The sequence below is a fragment of the Gracilinanus agilis genome, chromosome 4, assembly GCF_016433145.1.
Source record: "Gracilinanus agilis isolate LMUSP501 chromosome 4, AgileGrace, whole genome shotgun sequence".
NCBI classification, from domain to species: domain Eukaryota; kingdom Metazoa; phylum Chordata; class Mammalia; order Didelphimorphia; family Didelphidae; genus Gracilinanus; species Gracilinanus agilis.
Window position 1 is genome coordinate 347,405,260 of NC_058133.1, and position 8,853 is coordinate 347,414,112.

The following is an 8,853-nucleotide window of genomic DNA, read 5'->3' on the forward strand; positions in this document are numbered from 1 at the left end:
GCCATAGGTGCATTTATCTTTCCTATTAATTGCTATTAAAATAAAAAAATTGATTTCCGAGGGCGCTAAGTAATATTTTTTCTGGAAAGGGGGTGGTAGGCCAAAAAAGTTTGGGAACCACTGATATAGAGCCAAGCATTTATGAAAGGATGTCCCTTCAAAGCTAGTTCAGACAACAGTTCCTAGATCCTTTCAACTGCTATAGTTCAAATTCCAAAATTATCTAGCATTAGTTTTGTATATGCCTATATATGTAAATGCCATTTCCCTTAAAAATGTAAGCCTATTGGGCACAGGGACTGTTTCATTTTTGTCTCCAGTGCCTTTACAGGGTTACCTAAGATGTCCCTTTAATATGTGGATATTTTATTTACTAAAAGGGGGCATAAAATGACATTTGTGTTGAATGACAGAGCTCAAAGCAGTTTGAAGAGAAACAGATATAAGTGTTTGAAGAAAGACAAAGATTGTTGGAGAGCTCCTGAGTAAAAGCATGATCCTCAGATGTACAAGGATTGTCTGGAGGTAAGGAAGGGTGCAACCATCATTTATATGGGATTGTCTTCAGGTGTTAAAACTGAGAAAGATTCCAACTGAGAAAGTATAAGTCAGAGAACTGCTTTGGGACTCTTGTATAATAACTCATTGCGAAGAACTAACTGAACTTATTTTTATTTCTCTTTGGTGTTATTTATAGCTTGAGAACCTCTGAGGATCATTGATCTGGGATCTGTTTAGGACTGGTGGAAAGTTTTGTAGCTTCTGGATGTTTGTTGGAAAGAAATAAGCAGAATCTTTCAGGTAAGTGAACTTACCTCAAGGGGCTTGCACTATCTATAGCACAAGAGATGGAAATTTCTCAGAGCCTTAATTGTATATCTGAGGAACTTAGTCACTCTTTGGCTTGTCACTGAAAATAGCTTGTTTTCCAGCCAGGGGAGCAGACCTGCAAAGTTGCAGGCACCAGGGTTAGAGCTGTTGTTTCACTGAAAGTCAGTGATGCTGCTGCTTACTTAAAGAACTAAAAACTATTTCCATATCCCAAGAGTAGCAGAAAGGCAGTTTTGTCCAGTGGGTGCATTGAGGGCTACAATAAAAGGGCTTCTGCCTAAAAGGTGACAAATGGGTAGAGTCTATTCCAGAAATAGATTTATGACATCAAAATCTTAAGCTCAGAGTCATGAATCCCAGCACATGGGTTTTCCTACTCATACTCCTCACTGCTAGGTTTCTCTAACTTTGTGCCCACTCTCTCCTTTCCCTCTCTTAAGAGCACTATGGGTGATGGAGACTAGGGTTTTTGGGGTTGTGTTGTATTTTGATTATTCTGACTTTTCCCTGAGTAAATGGTATGTTACAATGAATTATTCTCTCTTCTGCCTGCTTGTTTAGTGAATTGTTCATATTTATATATCAATGGTGCCATTGTGATTGATTTGTTTAAATAGGAAGCATTTGTTGGGGCTTAGGAGCTACAGTGGAAAATAGAAGTGTATTTCCTCTATGCCAGGATTCTCCCAGGCTCCTGAATGAGTTGTGGCCACAGATTTGTAATGATAGCTAGTTCCCACTCTGAGATCCTTTCCAGACCTATCAACCTGAATACAGGTTTTGATTGAGTGGAGGAAGAGGGGGACAGGGAGAGGGAGGAGAGGAGAAGAGAGAGAGAAGGAAAGGGAGAGAGATAGAAGGAGATAGAGAGAAGAGGAGATGAGGGAAGGGGAGGAGAAGGGGAGAGAGAGAGAGAGAATTAGATTAGACCTGTGATTTCATTGGTTTATAGAAATCCTGGATGTGGTAAAGCCGTCTACCAACATAGGGATTGGAAACTTCTGTGCAATCATAGTATTAAAGAGTTAACTAGGACATTGAGAGGACAAATGTTACACAGCAATTATGTGTCAGAGATTAGATTTGAATAGTTTTTTTCTAGCTCCAAAGCTAGTTTTCTCTCTGATATATAATACTGCTTCTTTGGCACTTAATGCTTGTTCACAGAATACTATTGTGCCATGTGAAATGACAAACAAGATGATCACAAAAACAACCTGGAAAGACATATGAAGTGATACAAAGTGAAGTGAGCAGAACCAGGAGAATGTTGTAAATAGTCACAACAATAGTGTATGATGATCAACTGTGAATGACTTAACTGTTATCAGCAAGGAAAGGATCCAGGACAACTCCAAGGGACTCATCCACTGCCAGAGAAGGAGCAAAGTCTGGATGCAGATTTGAAATATACCATCCATGAATTTTTCTTTATTGTAAGCAATAGAATAGATGTCATATTTCACAATATGAATAACAGGGAAATATATATCGCATTACACACACACACACACACACACACACACACACACACACACACACACACACACACCCTATGTACCAGCCAGCCTTCTTGGGGCAGAGGGGTGGGAGGGAAAAAAGTTTATTAGTTTCTTGTTGAATAGGAGGCTTTTGAAAAGGAATAAGGTTAATAATAATCTTATCAAAAAAAGAAAGGAGGACAGGAACATTGATAAATTATTTAAAAATAGAAATGAGAGCAAAAGAAAATGGAGACTGATACCTAGACAAGCAAAGCATTGTTACAACTACCATATTAAATTTGAAATGCATATGTTTTAAAAGCTGGATGTAATGGAGATTCATAATTTCATATGTGGTCCTCTTCCCCCCACCCCCATTTTTTGAATGTGGAAATGTTCATGTTTATCAAGTTCATAGTAACAAAATAGAAAATTTAAATGAAAAAAATGCTTGTTTATTGAGTCTCAAATTGGTTCCACTTTACTTGGATTCCTGAAAGATTAAATGACTTGCCCATTTATTGTCATACAGTTAAAATGTCAGAGGTAGGGTCAGAGCCCAATTCTTTGCTCTCTTTAAGGCAGAGTTACTATTTTATCTCTTACCTATAGTTTATACAACACCCAAAACATCTCTGAGTGGCACAGTTAGTTTCTGTTTTAAGTGATATGAGAAATCTTCCTTCCCTTATCATGAAATTTGTGGTCAGTCAGTTCCTTTCCATAAGGACAGCCCTGATAATGAGGAAGCTAGCATAGGTAAATAATAATTCTTACAGAGCAACACACTAAGAGGTAGGAGATTTTTCAGATTATTTCAGATTATTTTTTCAGATGACTTCAGATAATTAGGCAACAGCAATTCTATTTACTACATCAAGAATCAAGTGACCAACAGGTCTAACCTTGTGATAGAGAATCTTTAGCTGTGAATCCTTACCCAGGAACTTCCCACAGAAATTCTAGCTGATCTTTTGTTATTGTTGTTTAGTTATTGCAGTCTTGTCTGACTCTTGGTGATCCCCCTTTGGGATTTTCTTGGCAAAGATACTGGAGCATTTTGCCATTTCCTTTTCTAGCTCATCTGACAAACAAGGAAACTGAGGCTAGTAGAATTAAATGACTTGTCCAGGGTCACACAGCTAGTGTGTGAGACTAGATTTGAACACAGGAAGATGAGTCTTCCTGCCTTCAAGCCTGCCACTGCTCTATCTAGCTGCCTGAGTTGATTTAGAATGAAAGACTGGCACAAAGTAGAGAAGGATAGTATTGTAAACAGGTACTCACAGATTTATCTTGGTTGTGGTATCTGTATTTATGTTCCTGAAATAACCTACTTGAATTCTTATTTTATTAGCTGAAGGATAGCCATTCTATATCCTTGTCACTTATGCCTGTTGCAAACATTAGTCTTTCTTCAGTTATAGTTCTAGATTCTAAAGATACTTTATTCTAGTTTGATCAATTTTTATATGTGTAATATATTTATAAAAATATGCACACGCATCTATATGTATAGATATATATGTGTCCATATAGAAATAAATCTATCTATCTATCTCTGTTTTATGGGACTTTGCAAAAACAATGACAACAAAACAAAACTTATTAATGGGATTCTAGGACAGCAAAACAGCTTGAAACTCCAGATGGTTGATAAAGTCTGAAAACAGGCCGTTTCACCCTGTAGTGCCATTTTCTGAAACTGACTCTAACTTAACAGCTGTACAAAAACACAGTAACAGACGGGAATACTTGACATATTTATAAACAGGAAGAAAATATTTCCAGTGCTTCGAGGCACAAATAATCATTTAAAAAGTAACATAATATTGTCAAACACAGGGACAAGGGTTGACACAAGTCCTATTACTTGGCACCCTTCATCTTCTAAATATGCATTCTAGTATTCCATAATTGCTATTTTGTTTTAATTTAATAAAATGCCCCCAAATGACATTTTTGTTTGTCCTCTCAACAAGAAAGGGAGACAGATAATCTTTGACTTTACCTACTTCTGGCCCCAGCCATTAGACTTCTCTGATACTGCCATATAGTTAGTCAACAAGCTTTTATATTAAGAACTTATAATGTTCTGGGCACTGTGCTAAAAGTTCTGGGATACAAAGACAAAAATATCATACCTGCCCTCCAGGAACTCACTTTCCAATTGAGGATACACTGTGCAGACCATCATATGTATAAGGTATCAGATGGAAGGTAATCTCATAGTACATATTTAGACCATGGTTATATTTTAAACTACATGTACACATATATAATTATATCTCATATCTCAATCCAACTCTATTTATTTGAATCTTTGAGATTTCAAAATTAGGATTTTTTTTCCCTTTCAAAATTAGCTTCCATGGCAATTGAGTTTTATTAGTGGATTTACTATATCTTTATTAGGGATACAGACATCTGCCTGCACCTATGTTCTGGAGGTCACTCTGGTGCTGAAAGGCTGTCAAAGTGATACTTTATTTTTGATTCTCCTTTTATGGTTACCAGGAAAGAAACTGTTAGTTCCCCCTCTCCCATTTTTTGTTGCATTGCTACCGTTTATCTATTTGGCTTTTCATTAATCTCTTTTGTTGCTATTCAGGCATTTCAATTGTGCCCAACTCTTCATGACCCCATTTGGGATTTTCTCAGAAAAGATTCTGAAGTGGTTTGCCATTTCCTTCTCCAGGTCATTTTATAAATGAGGAACTGAAGAAACAGGGATAAAGGATTTGTCCAAGGTCACACAGGCTGGATTTGAATTAGATTTTCCTAATTCCAGGCAGGCTTGACACTGTGCCACCTAGCTACTCTCTGTCAGTCTGTCTATCCATCCATCCATCCATCTATCTATCCATCCATCTATCTATCTATCTATCTATCTATCTATCTATCTATCTATCTATCTATCTATCTATCTATCTATCTATCTCTATCTTCAGTTTATTTAAATTCAGGGTTCTCGTCTCTCAGGCTTCTGAAGAATAGAGTTTAGTTTCTTCCTCATCTACTCTTTCTAATTAAGGACACATCTTTTGAGATTTTCTAAGAGTTTGTTTCTAGAATCATGGGGAAAATGAAATAACTGTCCAAGTTTGCAGTGAAATTAATGCTGGATGGAAGCGCTGTGAGTATAAAAAGAATCTATTTTATATGAAACCATCCTATGAGACATGTGCTAATTCTTACTGCTTGCTATTTCCCTTATAGTGTTTTTGTAGACAGAAATGAGTAGGCTTTGGCTTATAGTAATATGAATTCTTTCCTGACCTTCACCTTTCTCCCTAGTTCTGTCAACTTTATGGCTCAAGGTAGGCAGCTTAGGAAAGCCTGAGTCCATATCCTAAACTTGAGCAAGTAATTAGCATCTCTTGGACTCAGTTTCTCCCGCTGTGAGAGTCAGATGAGATAACAAATGCACTACTTTAAAAACCTTATATATTAAATGATGAAATATTAATGCTATATCTAATTTTTATATAGCATTCTGTTTACTCTTAGACTTTTTCTCAGAATGGTTCTCCTCCTTGGATCTGTTAATTGCTCTGTATCATCAGCATGAATCAGCCTATTTCTGGACAGGATGAGCATTTACCAGTAGTAATACCACCTGGGGAAAATTACAAAATTATTTAAAAAAACCTTAAAGGCCAATTATAATAATTATCTTTGGTCTTCTTTAGTTCCAGTTTGGGTCTTCCTAAAGGCCTTCAGAGGTCTTCTGACAGTCAGCCTCTTCTAGACCTTCAATTCTCCCTTTCATTGATTTCCCTACCCTACCCTCACTTATAGGCCTATAAGTGGAATAATGAGGGAAAATGCTAATAATGGGTAATCAAGTAGTTTACAATAAGGCTGCCAGAGGCAATATTTGATTTACTTGTCTGGCATTTTGTAATCATAAGAACAAGTTGCTTATAAGAATCTATGTCAAGGTTGAATTAGATAGTGGTATGAATTATGCCATTCCTCTAGACCAGTGATGGGCAAACTTTTTAAAGAGGGGGCCAAAGGAAAGGAAAAGCTCATCTGTCAGTCTGTTTCTAAGGCAACTCTTTAGAAGTTTCATTGTATTGTGTCCTATTCATTGTATTCATCAGATTAGGAATAATAATTCCCTAGTTTGCCCATCACTGCTCTAGACAATTCTCTGAATTTTCTGGGGACTGATGAAGGAGTAAAATGGTAGTAAGACCAGAACTCTTTTTCTGATGTCTCACATAAACAAACAAACAAACAAACAAATAAATGAACAACCAAATAAATAAATATATGATATATGATAAATTGATATAATTATATGCTTATAATAATATATATACACATCCCCCACATATATAACTGATGTGTTTTATATATATAATCAACTATATATGTATATATACACATTTGCACATATAAAATATACACACATATAAGGCAGAATAGATGATGCAGTTCTGGGCCTGGAATCAGGAGAACCTGAGTTCAAATTTGGGGCCAGACAATTGGGGGGGGTCACAGAGAGTTGGACATGACCGAAAGAAACGACAACAATAATATGCATTCAGATTGTGCTTTTAAATTTTGTTTTGGTATTGCTTCTGTTTTCTTAACTGCTAAAATAGTTCTTAATAAAGTCCATAAAAACTTGGGGATTCTTGAGACTCTTTCAGGGGATCTGTGAAGTCACAGCTATTTTCAAAATAATAGTCACATGTTATTTGCCGATGAAAACATTCCTCCCTTTTCCAAATGCACATCTCTGTGGTACTTCTACTAAAACAACCGAATGGAGGAGCAGAGATAAGAATCCAGCTATAATTTATTAAGCCATACCCTAAAGAGATTTGCAAAAATATGTAAAACAATACTGTTTCTTTCCCTGAATTATTTGTTTTGGAAAATATAGTTGTTTTTCATAAAACTGTTATATATTAACATATTTGTTTTTTGTTTGTTACTGCTATTTTAAATGAATTAATATGTAAATATTTTTTAAGCAAAGGCTCTTTAGCATCCTCAATAATTTTTAAGAGTATAAAGGGGTACTGAGACAAAAAAAAATGAGAACACTGTACTAACAGGACTCAATGAGGTTTAGTTACATTTCTGAGCAACTCATCAGACTGCTGTCTACATCTAGGGAGTTTTCTTTTTTTCTAGACAAGAGTGATCTAAGGCTCTTTCCTGACAGACCTGTCCATAGAAGCCTACTCATATAAGACCTGTCTCAATGTTGAGAACTATTTCATCATATTAAACAATCTTGAGAGTCATCGTTTTTGGCTGGAGGTATGCGGAAGGAACAAAGCCCTCTCTAAGCAAAAACCCACACTGTTGTCTTTTGCTCACCAGCCCCAACATGGAAAACTTAAAGCCTGCCTTGCTCACAAGTGCCTCTTCTAAGTATCTGAGTCGATTGCATTTTTAGTTAAACTTCAGCCCGGTTTTCAATATAACTTGACATTCATCTTATTAGCAGGCCTTTTTTAGTGTCAACATCCCTGTGAGTCTTGAATGGCCTCGAACAGTTTTTTAAATAAAGAAACATTCATCTGGTTTTTCCCAGATGGGCAGGTCTCTCCATATGGGCTTAAAAAAATTCCTGTTCACCTAGCAGAAGGGAGAAGACTCCGAGGTTTCTTTTGCTTCAACGGAACATATGTTAGCATAATTCAAATGGCTCAAGTGCTGTGCAATAGGTTAAAAATATATTGCTTAGGGAGTAAAAGTTACTATAGATGTTTCAGGTTTCAGCTGTTCTCCACAGAGACTTAGAGCAATGTTTTTTTTTCTTCCTTTGATAGAGGCTGGTTTGAAAAATTGTACTAAAGGCCAACCAAACTATTTGTTATCCAGAAATCTGTGATCTGGGCCACATAGTCACATGGTGCCTGCATCTAAAAGAGTATAACAAAGAAATGGGAAAGAATGACTCCAACATTCCCTTCTATTTATAGAGATCAGAATGCTTTCCCAACCATTATGAAATGCAGCATCATATCATCCTCACAAAATAGAAAGAGAGCAGACAGTTATTCTATTTGTACCTTGGAAAATGAAATAACAGAGAAGTAATATGACAGGATGAATTGCTGGTAGAGGTAAACCACACAAACCCAGACTTTTTTCTGGAAATATTGTAGGGAAGAATTAAAAGGGACAACTAGATTTGGAAGCCTTGTGCTCCTTACTAGATGGGTGGCTGTGAACAAGTCACTTAAACTCTTTGATCTTCCATTTTTTTCTCTTATTGTAAATGAGGAGAAAAATCCTAGGAATATTGATTGCATAGTTAGGCTTTTTGAGAGGAAAAGGCTTTATAAACTGTAAATTATAGATGCTGTTTAAATGCAAGTCATTATTCTTTTTTTTTTTTTAACCTGTATCTTCTGTCTTAGAATCAATATTCAGTGCCAAGACAGAAGAGCAATTAAGGGCTAGGCATGTCATTTGTATAGGGTCACATAGTTAGGAAGGGTCTGAGGCTAGATTTGAATCTATGATTTCCTGTCTCTAGGCCTGGCACATTATTCAGTGAACCATC